We start from the raw sequence: 25000 nt of genomic DNA on the forward strand, positions 1-25000 counted from the left end.
AATCTGTGTGAGAGAGCTAATGCTGATGAAATACTGAGATGAACTTTTTCACTTGCTTTTTTATCTTTCCCCATTTTTTTCTCGTTTCTTTTACTTGTTGTAAATGTTGTTGCCGGTCATGCCGCTATAGGCCAAAATTTTCAATACAAATATTTCTAAAGATTTCCCTCCCAAAAGCGTTAGCATTTCTTGGAGCCTGATCGATCGGCTAAGAATTGTCACAGATTTGATTATTCAGATCTACGTTGGTCATTATTGTCTTCAAAGCATTTTTTTTTTTTTTTTTTTTATGGTTTGAGTTTCAAAGGCGAGTTTCAATCCTGAGAAGCATTCGATAAACGCTGTGCTCTGCTATGCCTGGACTCTCAGAAATTGAAGAATAATGACTTTGTCATTTTAAGTCTCTATGTATGTAGTACTTGACATCTCACACACAAACACACATATATGCAGGTATGTAGTACTTGACATTATAATATATATATATATATATATATATATATATATATATATATATATATATATATATATATATAATGTCAAGTACTGCATACCTCTATTGTTCCCTCTTAAATACATAAAATCTTCAAATAACAAAGTCGCTATTCGTTAGTTGTACTATATATATATATATATATAGATATATATATATATATATATATATATATATATATATATATATATATATATATATATATACAGAGGAAGAAAGAAATAGTTCTTAATTTGTCGCGACAGCTTCGCCTTCCATTAGTTTAAAGGAAAATTGATACTGGATAGATGCTCACATTTGACTATAAGACTTACATAAAATAAAAACATGTAAAAATGTTATAGTCTGTTTACAACTGTTACAGGATAATAGAAAATATCAATTGTCTCGTACGTATTTCGTTTAACAGAAAAGGTTGACAGTTTAATTCTAATGAAACTAAATAGGTAAGTGAGGACATCTAAAGCAAATATTTCGTTCAGAAACAATAATTTTATTGAGGAAAATTTAACAATAACAGCTTGTATTCAATATAATGAGAACAATTACCATGAATAGCAGCATAGGGTTGTTCAAGACAGGCCTGCTCTTTCTTTCAATTATGCAAAATTAGTACAAATTATGTAATATGTTGAGTTAGGTATTCACTCAGTTACCTATTCTGCTTCATTAGAATTACACTGTTAACCTTTTCTGTTAGGCAAAGTTTGTACAAAGACAATTAATATTTTCTACTATTCCTTAACAGTTGTAAACAACGTATACCAGTTTTACTTGTTTTTATTTTATACAAGCCTTGAAGTCAAATGTAAACATATGTCCAGTATCTATTTTCCTTTAAACTAATTTAGTTAATAAAGTTCCCCGTAAGAATCCTGAGGAAGGCGAAGCTGTTTGGGAAAATTAAGAACACTGTAATTTAGTCCTGAAGACGCCGCCGAGAGGTGGGGAAACGGTCCGTCGACTAGGAAAAGTAAATCGAAGAATATCAAAATAACTTTCCTTATTATTGAGAGCTTCCCTGAAGAGAAAAAGGAAGCAGTAAGGGCTTCTTCACAGTCTCGATAAGATGAAAGTGTATGAGAACAATGCCATTAACTTCAACAGAAATTATTATTGTAATTCCTTATTCCTCTGTGGTTTCTCTGCTTTCATTGTGTTCCTCGAAATATCATACATACATACATACATACATACATATATACACACACACACATATATGCTCACCCTTATCGGTGTCGCGGGGATGATGATACTGTTTTACACGAAAATGAGAAGACAGTGATGGTTTTACTTACTGATTCATTTAGGTATTGTAGATAAAAATTTTACGTTATAGATTTCACTGCATTCATAATAATTCCCCAGCATGAAGAATTACAAATTAATTTACATAAAAGTTAGCCTGAATCTTATATTTGTATTTTCTTTCAAATTTAGATTAAAGCTATATTGTCGTAGTGATGATCAAGAGAGTTAACGTTGTTAGTTAAATATTGTCAATTGAAACATTTGCAAAGGTAAGCGTAAAATACTCGTCAGAAAACACCAATAAAGATTTAAAGCCAATATTATGAAATTCTGTTGAACCTTAAGATTGACCGCCAATGGAAGCATAGCCCGTCTTTTTTTTTTTTTTTTTTTTTTTTTTTCTACGCACCTTTTGCAGTAGCCACTAATCGCTTTGTGGAGAACATTTCATAAGCTACCAATAATTGACAATTCCTTTTGCTATTAAGTTGTAAAAGGTTTTATAGCCAAACGATGAAAATTAATTCTGTTTGCTAGCTAAAGCAAGGTGTACTTATTTAGTCAAAATAGATTATATTTATCAAAATTGATTAATGAGGATTTATATACATACAATGAACATATTATATTTGTTTGAAATATGGAAGGTTTGCAGATAGACAGTGAAAATACAGTCCGTTGGATAGGTAAAGCAGCGTACTGGTACTCTGGTATAGTAGTGGTTAGTGTTGTGGTGTGGGACTCAGATGTCGCAGGTTCCCGTCTCCCCCAGGGTGACGAAAATCACTGACTCTCTTTCACGTTCAGTTACTGCTGTAGCGAGGGGTCTACGGTGGGAGGTTAAAACCAACATCCTTTGGGAGCTTGAATTTCAAGTCAATGGCCACTGTGTACTTGTTCCGTATAAATAGGTTTCATTACTGAAATAATAATAATAATAATAATAATAATAATAATAATAATAATAATAATAATAATAATAATAATAATAATAATAATTAATAATGATAATAATAAATTTTGTTGGTTTAATAAGCAGACCATAAAAATGAATTCTGCTTATTAACCAAATGAGTGACACTTCGCAAACAAACCATTAAGATCAGCTCTATTTACTCGTTAAGTAAAACAATTGTTATAACCATCTTCACATTACCATTTCCTTTCCTTCGAAAATTTACTATAATCAAAGTAAGTTCTTATGAAGAAGCTGCGTTTTATTAGTACAAAACAAAAACATCACCGACATAATCAAATCATTCTGAAACCTTTCCAAAACACTTTATCGCCGTCTGAAATAGCACAAGGAGGTAAGACAGGAAGCAGTTCCTAATTTTGCAGGCACACACACGCAGGGTTGGTTGGTTGGTTGCAGAATAAAGTGGCCTAATGCCAGCACGAACTACTCCTACTGGATTCGTTCGTTATATTGTTATAAGTCCAAGCCTGCAATGCTAATCTGCTCTGGAATAAGATTCTGCTTTTTTTTCATTTACAAGAGAACAAAAACTCCGTTGAAGAGGTTATCATTACTATTCGGCCCTTTTGTCTGTTTGTTAAGAGAACTTTACCAGTGGTGTGTCTCCTCCACGGTCTAGAAAGTGGTCTCTTCACAGGGAACAAATACATTTTGGGAGGGATAGGAATGTCATTTCTAGGGTAAAAGGAACTTCTGAGGACTGCTTGGTTACCCTTGCTGTCTCCAAGTGCTCTTGTTTTTCTTAACGTGGAGACCAGCTGGTGGAGATGACAAACCAGCCTCTTAATAAGGGCAAGTTAAATGGTTTAGAAACAGAGAAGAAGACAGTGTATTCCACAGTCCGGTTGGCGATCTTCACGCAGCATCTGTGAGATAGTGAAGCCTGACGTTGTATCATTAGAAGGAGTAACTTAGTGGTAAGCAGGAACTTGAGCAAACCCATATACCGTATAGATCAATAAGTCATTGGAAGCCCGCAAACCTCCGCCAAAGCAGGTGAAAATTCCTCACCCCAGATGTCTCTCAAAATCTACTCTCGTGTTGCGTTGCTAGTCGCTAAGTCCACTTCCGCCCAAACTTTCGTAGAATTCGATGCGTAAACTTTTGAGCAAACTTGATAACAAACAGGCAAAACGACCGGTCCAAAATTGTAACTTTCTTGTCGGAGATTATAGGATGTTGACGGGCAATTTGCTTTACTATCACTGCAAATCTGAAGAGTCTAATTACATTGTGACGTCAACATGGAAAGATGTTATTCTCATTCATTCTACAAGGTAAAATTTCCATTAATTTTTCGAGTTTTACAAAATGAACCATATTTATGAGCACATACTTGCTGTCACAATTCTCCAAAATGAATAGAAGTTCCTGTTCCTAAAAATCACATTTTCACACACACACACAATATATATATATATTTATATATTTATTGTGTATATATATATATATATATATAATATATTATATATATATGTATATATTATATATATAATATATATATATATATATATATATATATTATTATATTATTATATAGTATATATATAATCCATGCATAAAAATTAGTAATGTCTCCCACTCCGTAAGTATCCACGCATACCTTAAAAGGGAGAAGAATGACTTCATTTTCATACATAATATGCATACATAGTACATCAAAATGAGAAAAAAACATGGTTCCCTCATAAGATTCTTTGCTTGTATGTAGTACCATTCGCCACTTGTAGTGTAATGTCATAATGGGATTTTCCCATTAGCCATATATTATAATCCTTTTAGAGGGGATTTATTTAAACCAGATTTGCACTTTCTTGCGGTCATTTGGAATAAGAAAGAAGAATTATAAAATGAAATAGCAGTAAGTACCAAGAATTGTCAGAAGGGTCGTCTAAATGGAAAAACTTGTCATAGATTGAACTCTAAAGAGGAAAACGAAATATCATTAGTGTACGGTTTTCCATATTATTTACCCATTTGGAAGCTTTCGGATTATTGACACCTTATTACCAAAAAAAAAAAAAAAAAAAAAAAAAATCCAATATGCCAAAACTAAAAAACACTTTGACCTTGATCTCAGTCCGTTGGACACGATCGATGAGCAAAACAGTACCTAGAAGTCGTCTCTCCAGCCCATTGGCGACGTCACTAGACGAGATCATTCTCCAAGATCATTTCTAGGGAAAGGTGTCGAATTCTGTATCAGTCATGTCTCTATCCTCCGGACGATGTCACTAGACTGATGAGTGGTTTTGGTTTATGGCATAAACAGAAACAAACGGAGCTTCATGATTGCGGTATCATTCCAATTAGCGTTTTTGTTTGAAGTATAATCAGTGAGAAAAAGGCCTCGTCATTTTTTGTGAAGAGTAACGAAGACGGATGAAAGGGGAGAAACATCGGGAATTAAGAGTGGATGAACTGTACTCTAATAGGATTATTCCCATCCACTTGGAGCCCTCTGTTCCCCAGAGAGAGAGAGAGAGAGAGAGAAAGAGAGAGAGAATCAAAACTTTTCAGTATGCGAGTATGGACCAGTACATTTGACATGATGCTAATATCAGTGTTGCTATACTATTCCCACGGAAGGTCAGAAGGAACACTAAGATGCACCGAATCACGAGTGTTCTGGACAAAGCGCTATACAAAACGCATTTCCAAACGCAAATTGCATCACTTTAGTATAAACTCTTCGGCGTTCAATGCATCATTGAGAATCCACCTCCCGTCTACCCGTCCTCTTTATTGACAGCGGAACCTCTCAAACTCTATCATTCGTCTTTATGCTTCGACCTGAGATACAGTCGCAAATTGTAATGCAGAGTCGTCAATAGAAGTGCGTAGGGCCAACCCCCTCACCCCCACCCCAATCCCCCTCCCCTCTCCCTCTCCCTACTTCTCTTCCTCCTGACCCCCCTCTGCGATGATTGAAACTCTTCCCCCTTTTATATTATGTCTCTCACATAATAAAGATTTTCCGCCAGCATTACTTCCTTTTATTTCCATTATCATCCTTTCGAATTTGCTGAGAGAATCCCGGGTGATTTCTTTTGTGTTCCGCCATCAAAGCAAATAAAGATATTTCCTACATTTGACCCCCGCTGGACGGTCCGTCTCTCCACAATATTACGCTCACTTCGGATTTTTTCATTCAGGTTTTCCGAGAACCTCCCTTGCAAATGGCACAGATTCCGAAATCAGATATTCATTTTTTATGCTTTTTCATGCCTGATAACGATCACTCTTTGGCCTCTACCCTCCGTACTTGATTCTCTGACAAAAATAAAAAAAGAAACTTGTTGGTTAAAGTTGCGAGGGAAAATGTGGAAGAATATTGTCCGATTAGTGCGAGCGTGAACCACAAGAGCTATCGGAAACCCCTTCAGCTGAGTGAGCAGTGTTGCCAACACTGTCGTCTTTAACTCAACATGATCTAAAGTGCTACCAGCGCTTCGATAGGGGCTGTTCGTGGATTGAGTTCCTTTAGTCTGTCCTCCAAAATCCGAACGGAGTCAACTATAGCTTCAATGCTTTACTTGATTCCCCCTCTTGCATAAAAGTTGACTGGCTATTTCACTTAATAATTCCTAAAAATGACCACCCAAGACTGGCTTCTAAATTTTCACAAACGAATCCAGTAACCTCCGAGATCACTGCTTGCTTTCGAGAGACGCAACGAAAGCAATACGCAAAAACTCCTGGGAGGGCAGCAGGTGAAATGGGATGAAGGTGAGACCAGAGGAGGAGGAGGAGGAGGGGTAGGGGGAGGGTGGTTTGGCCCCTCATGGTCCAACACGGGCACCATAATCGCCGCCACAGTGTAACTCTTGGTGAACAATACCATCGGGTTGGGCCCAGTGCGGGACTGACAATGCCCTTGCCAGGAGACGAGTGGTGGAAAAAGAGGTAGTGGCCACCTGGCGGCCCCGCGACAGATGTCTCCTTCCAGCGTAGGTAGGCGAGGCAGAAGGGGTCCGTCCGTCCGTCTGTCTGTCTGTCCGTCCAATCGGCAGTAGCAGAAGCACAGCCGCAGTCACAGAGGAGGGGGGTGGGGGAGTCTGCTGTTCCTCCTTCCCGCCTCCCAAGGGGCATGGTGACCTCCTTGGTACCACGGGCGAGGTGGGTTTGGGTACCCAACGTACTCGTACATCATAATGGCGCACATATTTCCTCGTTTCCATTGTCAGCCTGACTTATATTTCATCAGCCTAATCAGCATATGTCTACATAGTAATATCCTTTGTCCTTTGATTTTAAATCATTGTCAGCGTAACTTTTTTCTCTCTTTCTCTCCTTTTCATAGCATTCGTCTCACACAAAAACCAGATAGTTAAAAAAAAAAAAAAAAAAACTAGTTAGTATTCAAGGGTCCAATCGGTAAACTACATGAATGTAAATCACTATCACTCCTGGCAATAAAAAATACTACACCGAAATTTTTTCTGAATAAACATACATATATTTACGGAAGATCTCAAGAGAAATAAAAGAAATATTGGTATGGAGAAAGAGTTGACGAAAGCAGAAAAGCCTCAGAAACTACAAAGAGAGAGAGAGAGAGAGAGAGAGAGAGAGAGAGAGAGAGAGACGCTGGGCACTTGAACGAAAGCATTTAGAGTTGTTGACAATTTAAACGCAGGCAACATACTCCTTTTCTTCCGCTTTTCTCTGTCCCATCCCTTCAACCATTCAGCGCTTCCACTGTGCCAATTCGGCCTCAGAGCACAAAAGGGGAAAAAGGAAAGAATTGAAAATAGGAAAAAAGTATAATAAAAGTCGTCAGATCGGAACATGTCTCCAAATCCAAGAACATCGGAGGGGGTTTGACAACGTGTAATTTTAACTTCTGTTTCTCTCTCTCTCTCTCTCTCTCTCCACGCTGCCACTATCCCCTCTTCTCCCCTCCCATCCTCTCCTCTACATCTCTTTCTCTAACCCCTCTCCCTCTCCAATATCCCAACCCCTCTTTAACAAAACCACTTCATTGCCCGGCCCTTTGTGAATTTTCATTCTTATTTTTATCCTTTTAGATTTATTGCCGTTAAACGGAACTGAACGCGTGATGGCTTCACTCAAAGGTGGCTTCCCGGGGCTATAAGTGCCGTTGCACGAAAGGAGTGACCGAGATTCGAGGGTTAAAAAAAGAAAAAAAAAAGTAGAGAAGCGATGACGTGAAATCAGTACCTTTCCTTCATTTGGGGTTATCGTACAATGAATGAAAAGTAAGAAGCCTGTGTCCGAAAAGCTATTGGAGAGATATGTTGCAAATAAATCAGTACTTTTCCCTCACTTTGGGTTAAAATTTCCCAAGAGCTAAAGAATCAACAATAAAAGATGTAAATAAATCAGTGTCTTCATACTGAGTCAAAGTACTGTGACTAAATATTCTGTGCGAATCTTGTATCCAAAATAGCTAACGAATTAATAACTTGCACCAGTGAATAATATATGCTGCAAATGAAATAAGGAACATGTTCATAACACAATGAATATATCAGTAAGAAGCCTGCATTCTAGGAGTTAAAGAAAGTTTAACTTGAATCAATGAATAATGTTAGGTGTAAAAGTGTGCCGTAATAATCCAGGCGAAATTTTCTCCTTTCTTGGTTTACGAATGCCTATCCTTTGCATAAGCATCATTTTTTACTGTAATTACCAAAATAAAAAAAAACATGACTATGGTTTATGAATTTATATCCTTAGAAAAAGAATATTTTTCATTATAAATCTAACAATAAGAAAATAATTAATGTGGTTTATGAAACCATCTTTGCAAAGATTCGTTTTTGCGGTAGATTGAATGATAAACAGATACAATCCATATATATATATATATATATATATATATATATATATATATATATATATATATATATATATATATGTAACGAAGTCAGTCTTGGTCCCAGGAATAAAACGAATCCCACCGAAGGCTACACCATGCTATGCCAATTAATAAGAGGCAGAGGAAATATTTCCACCCAAACATATACCAAAATTTTGACATATTTCAAAACTCAAAATGCATGGGAGAGAACAATAGTGTTTTGGTATGAGAGTTTTTTTCCCTGAACGAATGGGCTTTCAAAATACATCCGGATTAATGAATGTTTAGATGAAATGGAATGTGAAAGAATTCCGGCCGTGGATGTTTGTTTAATGTTATTAAATATTGATTGTTATGCACACAGCCGAGGAAAAACGAGCCGAGCGAAAATTCTTCGGCCAAACAAACTTTTATGATTTCATTTGGATGCTGCGACCCCTCTGGGGAGGGAGGGAGGGAGGGGGGGTGGGGGCGGGGGGGGGGGTCGCTTCAAGCATGCATCAGTCTTGCTGCGATGAGATCAACTCGCTTTCGTCTCTCTTGAAACGTGCCATTGCAACGCAGATTAACTCTCAGTTAAGAAGGGCTTTGTTCCTACTATTCTCTTACTATACATACTTTTACACACACACACGCACACACACACTCATATGTATATATATATATATATATATATATATATATATATACAATATATATACAATATATATGTGTGTGTGTGTGTATATATATATATATATCTTATATATATATATACTTTATGTATGTATATGTATATATATATATATACTATATAATATATATATATAATAATATATATATATATAGCTACATATATATATATATATATCTATACGTATATATATATATAGCTATACGTATATAGCCCATGAAAGAAAAAGTAAAAACTAACTTTCTCGTCTTGTTAGCACAGTCAGACTCATTTGTAAGTCTGACGATATGAAACGATGTAAGTAGCAATCGAGTTAATAATTTTTAAACTTTCGTGGCTGTATACACATGCATACACATACACACTACACACACACAATACACACACACACACACACACATATATATATATATAATATATATATATATGTGTGTGTGTGTGTGTGTGTGTGTGTGTATGTGTGTGTGTGAGTGTGTATGTGTATGCATGTGTAATACAGCCACGAAGTTTAAAAATTATTAACTCGATTGCTACTTACATCGTTTCATATCGTCAGACTTACAATGAGTCTGACTGTGCTAACAAGACGAGAAGTTAGTTTTACTTTTTCTTTCATGGCTATATACGTATAGTATTGTCAGGTCATAGCGCGTTTACGGTAGTGATTTTTCTCATGTAGCTATATATATATATATATATATTATATATATATATATATATACATATACATACATATGTATATATATATATATACACACACAGACACACACACATATATATATATGTATATATATATATAATATATATATATATATATATATATATATATATATTCTACTGAGATTTCAAAAACCATATTTCCCTACCGCTGGTGAAAGGAACTCTTCTTAAATCGAGAAATTGAACGCATTTAGGTTAACACCAACCTATATATTGAAAAGATGATTTTAGGATAAACAATCCCGTTTCATAATCCAAGCATCTACAACAATGTTCCAAAGCACAATTAAACAGATAAAATTACGTATCAAGCATAATAGGAGCCAGGGATCACTCACCGAGTGCGTGCATTCTAGATGTAAACAGAATTCTTGCAGCTGCATGCGAATCAGATGCATGAAACGCCTTTTCGTCTGCGAGCGAATCCGTGTCCATCAGATTTCTACTCACACATATCTGGATGCATCAAATTCTGGGTTTCTCGGTAAACCGTGAATCCATTAAATTCCTGCATCCTCGCACAAATCTGAATCTACGTGTTAATCCGGATGTAAGAAATTCCTGGATCCAATTGCGAATCTTCATTTATATCAAAATTTAATCAACTCCTCCTTGGTCAAAATTATAGGTCCGAAAACCCGTTAATTTAAATCCATCTATAACTTTTTGCAATATAATGTGGCAATCAATACCTTCATACACCAAACAAACAAATGTACAAGGTTGAATTAATAATCCCCGAACGAAATTGTTGGCATAAATAACAAAAACATTTACAACAACAATTTTTAAGAGTTACTTAAACCCTCACGCGGGTACTACATAACAATGTATTCATCTCTTGTCTTTATTACCAATGGAAGGATGCTTGAATTCTGGTGATACGCACCGGAAAGAATATAAATTTTTACGGGATGTGCGCGCTGAGGGTCTACGAATATAATATGAAGCATGCTCCTCTCTCTCTCTCTCTCTCTCTCTCTCTCTCTCTCTCTCTCTCTCTCTCTCTCACACACACACACACAGACACACACAGACAGAGAGAAATGGCTACTTTCATACTTCACAACTTAAGTACTGCAGTGAACCCCAGTAAAGTAAACCTACACAAAAGGTCCTCAGTAGAACTTCGAAATCCCTAACACAGTGTAAGAAGATTCTACTATAGCTTCAGCTTTTTTCTCTTTCATTTCCATTTACTATCCACACTATACTTCCATAAATTATAGTTAGGACAACAATTCTATACATTCCAACTTGATCCTCCATGGATACTCCAAGTGTCTTCCTAATTTGTTTGTGCGCTCCTCTTTACCTTCCTTGTTTCACCTATATTGTGACTTACCTCTTCTCTCGTCCTACATACTTTCATCATATTCACTTTCAAAAACTTGTATGAATCAACCATTTTCATTCTTCCCTATCTCTGTTAACATTCATTGTTCCATGACAATGATTTCCGTTTTCGTTCATTACATTATATTTACTCTCAACTCTCTCGTGCAAACACTTACTAATAATTTCACTACTTCCTGCAGTTTCTTTTTACTATCCTCGCTCACTTCGTTGGTCATCTACAAGCATAAACCATGCCAAATTCTATTCGCAACTCATTTCCTCATTCCACAACTTTGCACAGTTTTCTTTCTTGCTTCTTGCACCAGCCCATCCAATATTCAACACCCTTGGAAACAACATACCCTGGTCTCAAAACCACTTTTATGCCAAACTTGTCAATTTCTAACGCTCCCTCTGCCTCTGCCATTTCAGTCTCATGATTCTCTAAGTAGGCCATGAGCAACTTTTCCCCTTCTTGCTGAATATTTTCACTTGATCCATACGCCTCCATTGTTTAAAGCACTGCTCTTCATTCTCTATCCGCCCCTTTGTCATCGGTCTTCCTTTCTCAGTCAAAATAGTACCATATACCCTCCCTGTTAGACTAAGTAATGCTGAGCCTCTATCATTCTCACATTCTCCATAATCACCTTTACGGTTTTGCCAAGGAACAATTATTCCTTTCAAACATTACTTGCCAACCTTTCCTTTATCCAGACGCAACTTATAAACTTTGGCCAGCCACTCAGTCATTCTTGAACCACAGCACCTTACTTAAATCCATCACCTGGTTCGTTCCCATTCCTCATTTTCGACAGCCATTCTAAACTTATACTAACCTTTCCACATTCAGCTATGCCTCTCTTCTACTTCCCACATCCAGTAAATCTTCAAGATACACGTTCCTTCGACCCAGGCCGATAGCCACTTTAGATTTTACCCCTCAATTTGCATCATTTACTCTGAGAACCGTTTGTTTATAACATTTCAGTTTTTTACACAGGTGTGCATAGAAAATACATTTACTGGTTCAGGAATGAATTTTTATCATTCTTCTTCCTTTAATTTTAATCTAAACACTATTTAACCCTCCTCCACAGAACTTACACTCTCTCATCAAACTGAATGAGCGTCCACGATGAAATATCCTTTTTAATGAATAATTTCCATGATAACTGTTTTCCTTCACGGTTTTTTTCGGATCCCTAAACAAATTGTTAACAGAGAAAATTACTACCAATACCTATATCTAATATACCGAAACTGAAGATGTACGCAAATATCCCTTTCGTGCATGATGATACTTGCAGGAGAAAATACGTCTATTATTCAAACGTGTTTATCTTGCTGTAAATCTGAAAATTATTCCAAAATACTTTTAACAATTGGGTCCCTGTTCACAGTCAAAGACCGACTCAGTCCTTAGATTTCGGCCAGCGTCTTAAACTAACACACTTGCCCGAGATGTGATCACGGAATATACGAGGGATGAGCGAAGGGCTAAGGAACATTGATTCCCACAGGGGCGTAAGCCATAGAACTGGCAGCAGGTAATCTATCCTGAACAGTTGAATATACATAACCATTCAAAATCGTGTAAAACTTATATCAACAGCACAGATTTTTTCATCTTAGGCCAAATGCAGAACAACAACGACTTAGCCATCTTGGTTAAGTCGTTGAAATCATGAAAAAGACTGTACCGTCGTTAAACACTCAATCGTTATATCTGTGCAACTAATTATAGCTAAGCATGGGGAACTGGTTCTCCTCACTGTGTTTTTTATGTATTTCAGTTAGTCTTACACTTTCAAATTGGTTAGGTTACTTTAAGATTTTAGTGAACTCATTTTACCTTCAATTAATGTGTAAGCCTATGAATATAGTTTTAAGAGTTTTTACTTATAAAGAGCTGTTGTTGTAGCATATCATCACAAAATATTTTTAGATACTAATGTTCTCAAAGTATATTTTATAGCCTTGAAAATGTGAATTTGGATGCGTCACGAAACGTCGGCATTAACAATAAACTATTACAGGATGAGGACGCCTTTCCCTACTACCCCCTTCGTGGTGTGTACTTTGACCCTCAGCTCCGGCCCGCAAATTCTCGAGATGTATACTCTTACTGCACCAGCTACGGTTATTTTGCCATGCCCCAAGGTTAGGTTAGGTTAGGTTAGGTTAGTTAAAAGTAGAGTATTGTTGATAATTTGGGTATGGAAAACATAATGCGACTAATTTCAAGAAGATTCTATAGTTAGTTTTTAAGATATGGCGTCCCGTCTTTTTCAAGGAAGGTGTCGGCCCTTATGTATATATATATATATATATATATATATATATATTATATATATATATATAATATATATATATATAACACGAACGAAATAGTATGGAAAGGCATCCTGATCCTTTAAGGCCGATGTTTCGCGAAACATCCGAGGTCACATTTTCAAAACTAAAAATATGTGGCGAACATTATTATCCAATATCAGAACATTTTGAAGTGATGTGATATGACAGCAGCTCTCTATGAAGTAAAATCACTTGAATCTAAACACTATGTTCACAGACAGGAGTTCATTACAATCTTAAAGTAAACCATCTATACGAAAGAAAGAGACGAACTTAAATACATAAGAACAAAGTGAGGAAAACCAGAATCCATTGCTAAACTATAAATAGTTGTACAGGAGAAAACTGGGTGTTTTTCGACGGTAGGTACAGTCTTTTTGATGATTATAGATACTGAGGTGGTTATGTCGTTGTTGTTCTGTACTTGGGCTGTGGCAGAAAAATAGTTGCTCTCAATTTAAGTTTTACAGATTTTTTAATGGTTTCTTATATTTGACTGTTCAGGGTTATATAATCTGCTGATAATTTTATGACTTAGGCCCCCGTGGTAACGTCTTTGTGCACGCTACGTATATCCCGTGATCATATCTCGAGCACTTACATTTACACACAGCGTTGGAAGGAAGAGGACTGAGGTGGTCTTTGGAATTGAACAGGGACCCAGTTGTTAGCAGATTTTATGGACAATTTCTAAATTTGAATAATGAACATATCTTACAAGAAAGGGAAACTTACGTACGTTTTCACTTTCGGTATGGTGAGTATGGGTAATGGCTCAACCATTTTACTGTAAACAATTTGTTTGGTGATTTGCAAAAAAGAAAAAAAAAACATTTATCTCTAAATATTTTGTCAAAAAGGATATTTCGTCACGGAAGGTGATTCAATTTAATGAGTGAATTAAAGCACTGTGGAGGAGCGTTAAAACAGACGTTCTTCAAAGTTGACGAAACAAGAACCATAAAGATTCATTCCCAAACAAGTAAACGTCTTGTCGCTACATACACCCGTGTAAAAACCTAAGTCACTTCTATAAATAATAAAATCAAAAAGGGAATTCTGAACCAACACCTACATTTACTCCACAATATTAAAAATGCAGGTAGTTCCCGTTTTCCGTAAGGATACTTTCAAGAGTAAATGCATGTGCATTATTCAAAAGGAGTTTCCTGCATTAAATTTGAGTATTATTCCTAACAAGTAAAAATGCGCGAAGTATCTTCAGCGCAATCGAGTTTTTTGTCCGGTGTTGGCCTCAGCCACGGCCCATGAAACTCAGCTACAGTCCGCTGGTGGCCTATGTTATTGGTGCCTGTAGCGCTGGCAGAAGTAGATTATGGCTAACTTTAACCTTAAATCAAATAAAAACTACAGAGGATAGAGGGATACAATTTGGTGTTTAATGATTGGAGGGTTAACAATCAACTTAACAATTTACAGCCCTCTAGCCTCAGTGGTTTCTATGATCTGAGGGCGGACGGTCAGACAAAGCCGGCACAATAGTTTTCTTTTACAGAAAACTAAAACTCCTCTAGCAACTTGGTCCCTGTTCAGAGTCGAAGATCGGCTAGGTCCTCTATTTTCCTCCAACGCTGTAATAAGTATAGTTTCCGGAGATGTGATCTCGGGATATACGTTGGGTGGGTGTCCAAAGACTGCTGAAAGTACGCATAGATTTCCACAGGGGCATAAATAGAACTAGAAGCAGATTATGTAATTCTGAACAAGCAACTATAAGAAACTATTCAAAAAACTGTAACACTTCAAATGAGAGCAACGATTTTTATATTACAGCCCAAGTAATCACCAATAAGAATATACGATCGTTAAACACTCAATCTTCTTCTGTACAACTGTTTATGTTCTTGCAATGGGTACTGTTTTCTGCATTTTGTCTTGATGCATTTAAGTTTGTTTCCTTCGTAAGGTAGTTTTTTTTATTTAATGAACTCTTGTCTATGAATATAGTCATTAGACAAGTGATTTTACTTCATAAAGAGCTGCTGTTATATCATATTTTCTCAAAATATTCTAATTTTAGGTACATATGCTTGCAAAATATTTTTAGCCTTCAAAATGCGACTTCGGATGTTTCAGGAAACGTCGGCATTAACAATACATTAAAGGATTTCGATGCTCTTCGTACGCACACACACACACATACACACACAACACGCACAAACACACACACATATATATTTATGTGTGTGTGTGTATGTATAAATGCTAATGTAGAAGTGGCATATATTATTTCGAGCTAACATGTCTATAAATTCTTGTGCAATTTCTTATCCTCAGTGCTAAAACTATACGGGAAAAGACGAAATTTTTCCCTTCGTTTGAAACATTCACTCATGGCTGCAATTGTTCTGCAGTGACCTTCAGTTTAATGTAATGGCCAGTTTAGTCCAAATTCGAATATTGAAATTAATAATCAAAAGACAACATTTATGGCTGAATTTTCTTTTATTGTAGGGGAGAATGTAGCATGAAGACATCTGTATAGTCATTGTAGGCATATATATATATATATATATATATATATATATATATATATATATATATATATATATATATTTATATATATATGTATATATATATATATATATATATATATATATATATATATATATGTTTGTGTTTGTATGTTTGTGTACATGTGTGTGCTCGCGTACTTGATATTGGTCTATAAATCGACAGTATAATATACAACCAGAAATTTAACCTGATGATATAAAAAAAAGAAAAAAAATATATATATTATCAAGAATCTATATTAACACGGAAGCAATCACGAAAAAAATATCATATACAGTATAGATGTAAAATCACAGTCTCTTATACCAACCAGATTTAATTAGAATAATGTTCCCTAAATAAAATACCTCAGACAGATATCAATACTGCAGCAGTACGGTGCCTCTGTTGAAGGCCAGGTCAGGTCAAGTCTCTCCCGCATTGGGACATTTTTCTCCTGGAAGGAGGGTGAAGATGCTCATTATTCCCCTGATTGCTATATCCCCTACCTTCTAATCTGAGATAGTTTATTGAATAAATTTGCTCTTAGTGTTGAAATTGCTCGGCTATTACGCCGGGAATTCAATCGAGGAATTAACTTTAAATTTCCCCTATCATAATGATAATAATAATAATAATAATAATAATAATAATAATAATAATAATAATAATAATAATAATAATAATAATAATAATAATAGATATTTGTGTCACTAGTAAAGTGACTATTAACGGTACTAATAAAATATCAAACAATTCATGGCAACTCTGATGGTGATGCGGCAATTGTAATTTCCAGCACTATAATTGTAATAACTAATGGTAGTAAAAAATGTCAATAGCAGAGCATTTTCAACATCTATAGCAATGATAGAGAACGAAATGACCTTAGGAATAACTGCATTTAATGGTATTTAGAAACAGCATGAAACGCTAGCTGGGAAAGGAATAACAATGAATAGCAATTTTAACACAAATAGTATCTTATGGAGTTATCATCGAATGATATAGACTTAGGATGATAGATTTCTAGTAAAGAGAAAAGAGAATGAGTGATTTATTATTTATACCACCCAGTTTCATTTCGTGTTGGTATAAATCCACGTTTGTAAGCTTATGCTTTCATTTTGTTTTTATATTATTTCATTATTATACTGCCGAATTATATAAACAATATGATTATGTACACACACACACGCACACACACACACACCACACACACACACATATATATATAATATATATATATATATATATATATATATATATATATATGTGTGTGTGTGTGTGTGTGTGTGTGTATGTGTTTCTCATATCATGTAGAGTACTGGTATACTTTTTGCATCAATGCAGAAATTTGAATATACTAATATTATAATATATAGCATATATATAGTTATTATATATATATAATCTAATAATATATAATATTACAATTTCTGCATTGATGCAAAAAGTATAACAGTACTCTACATGATATGAGAAAACATTAAATAAACACTATCCTGAACCATCAAATGAGATGCCTGTTTGAAACTTAATCCTGAACACCTTATTAAATATATAAAAATGGATATATACCATTCTGACCAGATAAAATGAGAAAAGTGAGAAAAACGTAACCCTTCAATACAAAATCATTAGTTCCATGAAATTATATATATATATATATATATATATATATATATATATATATATATATATATATATATATATATATATATATATATATATAGTATATATTATATATACGCAGACACACACTCATCCACCCAAACATTATATATATATATATATGTATATATATATATATATATATATATATATATATATATATATTTTTGTATACAGATCGTAAACCTGAACTTCCCATTAAATGAGAATTAAGACAAACGATTCTACATCCCACTAGAAGGTCTCAGATGCATTTCAATTTTACATGGATGAGTCAGGCAATCTGATTAACTTATGGCATTATTGGTTAACTAATCGTATTATAATCTCTCGAATAATCTTGTTATTATCTCTATCTGACACCTGCAGAAGAGTAATAAAGGATAAATTCTTGAATCAATAGTGATATATATCACATCTATTCATTTTATGGCATCTAAGGACGGAAATTCTCCCTTTTGTAACGAGGGTCACCAAAAAATTGTGGCTACTGATTTAACCAGTATTCCTCATTTAATGGTTCTGAAAAGGGAATTTTTCCATATGATATATTCCACTTACTGCAGACTCCATTTCTGTTATTAATCATAATGACCTTGGTGTACCAGTTTCTTTCTGACTTCAATTTTACCTACCATTAGTAATCTCTCTCTCTCTCTCTCTCTCTCTCTCTCTCTCTCTCTCTCTCTCTCACACTCTCTCTCTCTCTCTCTCTCTCTCTATTCGTTTATTCATTCTATCCTTAGTATAAAATCATCTCCCTTGCCCATTATAATTCATGCTTCTTTTTCCTCTCTTTCTGTGTGTGTGTGCGTATGTGCGCGCCCCCATTCAGGAAATGATTTGTCCATTGTTCTTCCCATCATCTCCTTCTCATATTCACTGTCCCCATTCCCCCCTTCTACCTCCCCCACCCGACCCAGAAGTCGAGAGAGTTGTTCTTGCACCACCCTCACTGTCATCTGCCCCATTCACTTTCCATTCATCTTCAACCCTCTCACTTGCAACCAACAACACTATCCCCCTTCCCCCTACTCCAATTTCCCCACCCCCTATCCCTCTCCCCATCCTTTACCCCCTACGTCCCTCCTTGTACACTCTTCCTCCCTCCTCCTCCTCCTCCTCCTCCCTTCTTCGGATCCACACCACCACCTCCACCTTCATTCCTTTCTTAATTTTCCAGATTGCTTCTTGATGGCAGCAATGGCTCTTACACCTACTTTCCCTTTCCCCACAACCTCCCTCCCCATAACCCCCACTGCCAGTACCATCCCCTGCCCCCTCCCTTTCTCTCCTCCGGCCCCCCGGCCCCCACTTCACATCTTTTGGTTGATCTCCGAATTCTTCTTTGAATAACGCACTCCATTTGTTCGCCTGGAAAAAACAAGCAATTCGGACATCACACTCAAGGTGGAGGGAGACGAAGACGGGTTGAGGAGGAGGAGGAGGAGGAGGAGGAAAAGAGGAAAAGGAAGAGAAGGAGGAGGAGGAGGAGGAGGAGGAGGAAGAGAATGAAGATAAGGTGAAATAAGGTCCATTTGTTTTTTCCCGTTTTTCTTTCTTTCTTTAAAAAAATAGAAAGAAAAAACTGATAGAATAAGGATTCAAATTTTTATTGTCCTCATTTTAGCCCTTATGCAAAAATGACATAATTACTATTAATACCTGTTTTGAGACTGAAAAGATGTAAAGCGAAAGGCGCAAGTATAATCAGGAAAGAGATATTTGTGCACTGCATTCCCGTAAGAGTTGCGAATGTTTTACGATTTAATGAATTCAAGACGTAAAATAATGAATCGGCAAATAAACTTCAGAGAAATTTGTATATCCTACCCGAATTTCTCTGGAGGTTTTTCACATTTTTCCTAGTCGTCAAAGAGTAAAATAGGAAAAAATTAAGATTACTAACATCTGGCGTAGTCAGTACTTAGAAGGGTGACCATCAGTGAATGCCAGACACATTGAGAATTGCTCTTGCGACCAGTATAAACTTGCTGCAGGTATGTTGAGCTTGGTGGACACGATAACGGGTTGCAGTGAGGCCAGCAATGTGAGAAGAGAGGTAGAAGATGCTGTATATTTTTTTAGCTTATTGTTTGGTAACGCTAATTCATTTTTGTAAGACCATCTCATACGTTTAACGAAATACCGATGAAAAGGCCAAAAATTACGCCGGAATAACAGGAGCAAGAGTTTTATGTGTTTATAAAATCACAATTATCACTCATAATAATAATCATGCACTCTTATGGAACTAGTCCAAAGGGTGTTAATTTGCATGGCAATTTTGCACAAGATAAATGCTCATAGCAGTATTGCCCTGCATACTACCATACACACACACACACACACACACGCACACACGCCGACACACACACCCTCACACACACATTATATTTATTTATATAGTATATAATATATATACTATATATATATATATATAATATATTATATATATATATATATATATATATATATATATAGTATATATATATAATATATATATATATATATATATATATATATATATATATATATATACTATAATATATATAGTATATATATATATATATATATATATATATATATATATATATATATATATATATATATATTTCTGACTCACACCGGGAACGAACCTCTGCCTCACAACTGACATGCCAGAGCCGTACCGATTCAATTGCTAAGGTCATAAAAGAAGATTGAATCTAAGTACACAGGCTTCTAAAGCTCAACATACAAACGAATTTTACCCAACTTCCCTGCCCATCAGCAATTCAGTCGGTATCATTTCTTACAAATTACCCCTCCACCGTGAGATATAATGGAATTAATGAACACATGAGAGCTTGTTCCACAGAAATAAATTTCTGACTCACACTGGTAAGGAATCTCGGTCTACCAAGTGGCAGCCCAGGCAGTACCCACTCAACTACCAAAGTCATCAAAGAAGTTGGAATCTAAGTACTCTGTACCCGAGGTTTTTCGGCCTGCCACTTGGGAGACTGATGTTCCTTCCCAGTGTAAGTCAGATTACTTATTTCTGTGGAAGAAGTCCTCATGCGTTCATTATTTCCATAAAATCTCGCAGTGAAGGGGTAATTCGAATGAAATGGTACCAACTAAAATTACTGATGGGTCAGGAAGTTAGGTAAAACTCACTCGTATGTTGGGCTTCAGAAGCCTGCCCATGAAAAACCTCAGGTACATTAGTAATTAACCTATATAAGTCATTAAAGAAATTGGAACCAAAGTGCTCCGTACCTGAGGTTTTTCTTGGGCAGGCACCTAGCTCCTAACTTACCAGAGAATTTGACCTCACTTTCCGACCCAGCAGTGAAGTTTATCTCCATCATATATCATGGTGAAGGGGTAGGTCGAATGAAATGTTAACAGTTTACTGTGATATGTTAGGTTCTTGGCAACTGTCCAGGGCAAACTTCTGGTAAGAGTACTTAAGTTCCAACTTCTTTTATGACTTGTGCGAATGAATTCCTAATGCCCTGGACTCTCACCTGAAAGACCGGAGTTTGGTCCTGATGTGAGTCAGAAATTCATTTATGTGAAACACGTTCTCATGTGTTCATTATCATATGTTCATATATACATATATATATATATATATATATAATATATATATATATATATATATATCATATGTATGTATAAATAAATAACTTGATCACGAAAATATATAAAACGTAATGCTATGCCACGGAGAAAAATGAAAACGCGAGAACTGCCGAGGTCTTTCGGTCTTAACTACCCTTTACTTAAGGCAAGACTGATCAGAACAGAGAAAAACACAGTACAAGTAGGTATAGTATACAAACGGACATTACGGAATTTACATGAGGTCCAATTCACATTAAAGAAGCAAAATAAAAAGCGCCATGGGCAAGAATAAAGATTTTAAAAGCAGCAACCCACACGTGGTCACAGGTAATTTTGTCAGAAAACAATACATTTTGAACACAAAGAGGCATATACGACCGGACAGTACAAATTTAGTAAAATCCTGAAGACTAGATTAAGGATTTAGCAGCGGTGCGGTCAGACACACTGGTCACCGGCAATTTAATTCGAAAAACTATACACTTTGTATTTATAACATGAAATTTACAAAAATGGTCAAACAATGAGCGAGAAACGAACATAAGATATAAATATAGCGAGCATGAGAGAGAGAAAAAAAAAACTAAAAACATGTGAAACTAATTAATTAGTAGTTAATTTATTTATTTTAAGGTCCTTCATAAACATTTTACTAAGATATTGGGCCAAATGATACAATCCCATACTAAGACTTAGGTAGGAGCTCTCCCCCCAATTTATACAATGAGATTTTTCGCTCAGATGGATAAATAATGCATTTGAAGTCTGGGCTGTTCTAACTGAATACATATGCTGCTTAATTCATACATCTAAATTTTTGCTTGATTGATAAACATAAAAAGACCCCCAATCCTTACAAGGAATTTAGTAAAAGATGTTATTTGATATGGAATATTCTTAATTAGCATACCTTAAATGGTATTGTTATAAGAGAACACAACATTAACATTAAAAGATTTAAATACTGATTGTATGGTTTCAAATCAACGAAAGCAAGACAAGCTAAGTACATTTTTAGGGGTTTCTTTGCCATTATTAACACTATAAAATTTTTGTGAGCTTTTTGATAACATAAATCAATTATATGAGGCGGGTAGCAGAGATCATTTCCTATCTTTTTTATGTATTCTATTTCTTGGTCAAGATATTGTGGACTCGTAATCCGTAAAGCACTTAAGAACATGGAAGAAAAGAATGAAATTTTTATATTAAGATGGTGGCCAGAATAAAAATGAACATATGTTAAATTATTTGTGGGTTTCCTATAAATACTGAATTTACATTGGAAAGATGCTGTACGTATTAATACATCTAGGAAAGGAATGACATTGTTATTTTCAATTTCAACAGTGAATTTTTATGGATGGCACTAAATTATTCAATTTAGACAATAAATCTTTTACATCGATACCAACAGGTAAGACTGCTAAGATGTCATCTACATATCTGTACCATTTTAACAGGACAAGTGTGATATTCGGGAGGTGTTGTCTTTCAAAGAATTCCATTTATAAGTTTGAAAAGAGGGGTGACAAGGGGTTACCCATGGCCATACCAAATATTTGTTGGTAATATTCCTCATTAAAAGTAAATCTGTATTCACAAATACACAACTTAATCAATGAAATTATGTGACTAACGGACATAGGTAATAGGGACTTTTGTAAACAAAGAACATGCATCAAAACTGACGAAGATATCACTATGGTTTAATACAATATTATTTAGTTTTTCCACAAGATCAAGAGAATTCCGGATGTATGAAGATACAGTTCCATGTAATGGGGACAACAATTCAGAAATATATTTAGATAGTTTACAAGCAGTTGATCCTACACTACTAATAATTAGCCACATAGGGTTGCTTTCCTTATGAGTTTCAAGACAAGACCAGAGATACACCCAACAATAAAATAAAAATTCCACACCTGGACAGGATTAAGACGGTGACTCAGACCCTCGGAAAATCTAACCCTTTTGCATTTACTTACCCAAACACCTTAGCCAAATCCCCAACAAAAGACATCCCCCAAGGACACAGGCATTTACGAAATCCCATGCCAGGACTGTGACCAGTCTTACATCGGATTTACAGGAAAATCACTTCCCCAGAGATTAACACAACACAAACGATCAGTTAAATATGGACAACATAACTCAGCTATTTTCAACCACATAAATGAACATAACCATAGAATAAACTGGAATTTCTCACATATAATTTATAGCAGCAACTGCTGGTACAAGAGTCAAATGATGGAATCAGCCTTAATTAAAGAGAGGCAGGTAATGAACATCTCAAAAGGAGCATGGGATTCAGATGTGATCGACAAGATTTTCATTCAACCAACGCTTAAGAAGATTAAAGGAAGATTATCAGCGGGAGTGACCTAAATTGGCTTACCTGTGGATGGATCTCTTGGTATAAATACCACCTTTTCTGTAAGCTTTTCTCATTCATCTAACTGAAGAGGGAGACAGCAGTCTCTGAAATATAGTATTTTTCTCTCTATATTTTGGTGGTTTTATGGGCTCCTGTTATTAGATGGAATTCTGTTGTAACAAAATTTTTACCAGTCATTTTTGGCCCATTATGGAATTCAACCGCCTTTCCACGATTCTTCGCTTACTTCCAGAAGTCAAGCCAGTTTTTTGCAAGTTTGAGAAAGAACTGATCAGATTACACCGGCTGAAAAATCAAAAACATTTTTTAGAAGAATGCCTCAAGGAACAAGTACGACCAAAAATGTATAGATTCAGGAGATGAACTCTGCAATCGGACCCCTTCCCTCTCACGCAAGATTTTCCTGGAGGAAAGAATCACCAACACGAAAAACGACATCTTCATACTACGCAGAGTGATATATGGAACTCAGTCTAATCTTCGCCTCCTCACTACGGACCACATATACAGGTATCTGATTTCATTCTGTTCCGACATTGCTACCTATAATAGCTTGATTCATTCCAACAGACTTTTACGCAAGTTAAATAACTTAATAAACAATAGCGCATGGAATAATCTTGAGCAACAAGACAAAGTTTTAATCTTATCCAACACACCCTGACTGTAAACCAACATTTAGTTTTAAATCTAGGCTTATCCTTTGCCCTTAAGCCAGACCGCAAAAACAACCTAGACTTCATAGTGGCTTTTGATAAATTCATGTCTGACAAAAACTACAGCCGTGAAGAGATATGTTTAAAAGGAGTGTTACTAAATGCTTTAACTGACCTAAATAAGAAATATCCTGTTCCCCGTAGATTTATGATAGCCATCCGCTCGCTAAAAAAGTTAGATGTTATAATAAGTAGATCCGGCAAAGACTGCAAAATCGTAATAATGGACAAAGACTTCTAGCTCGACAAAATCAACCAACTCCTTAGCGACACAAACACTTACGACAAACTGATGAAAAATCCTCTCCAAAACGTCCCCACAGAATTTTTTTCGGAAAGTAAGATTAATTGGCCAAGACAAAAAGAGTATTGAACTATTAGAGAAATCTAAAGTAATTAATCCTAAACTACCCTACTTTTATGGCCTTCCCAAAA

The sequence above is a fragment of the Macrobrachium nipponense genome, chromosome 44 (genome assembly GCF_015104395.2).
Source record: "Macrobrachium nipponense isolate FS-2020 chromosome 44, ASM1510439v2, whole genome shotgun sequence".
NCBI lineage: Eukaryota > Metazoa > Arthropoda > Malacostraca > Decapoda > Palaemonidae > Macrobrachium > Macrobrachium nipponense.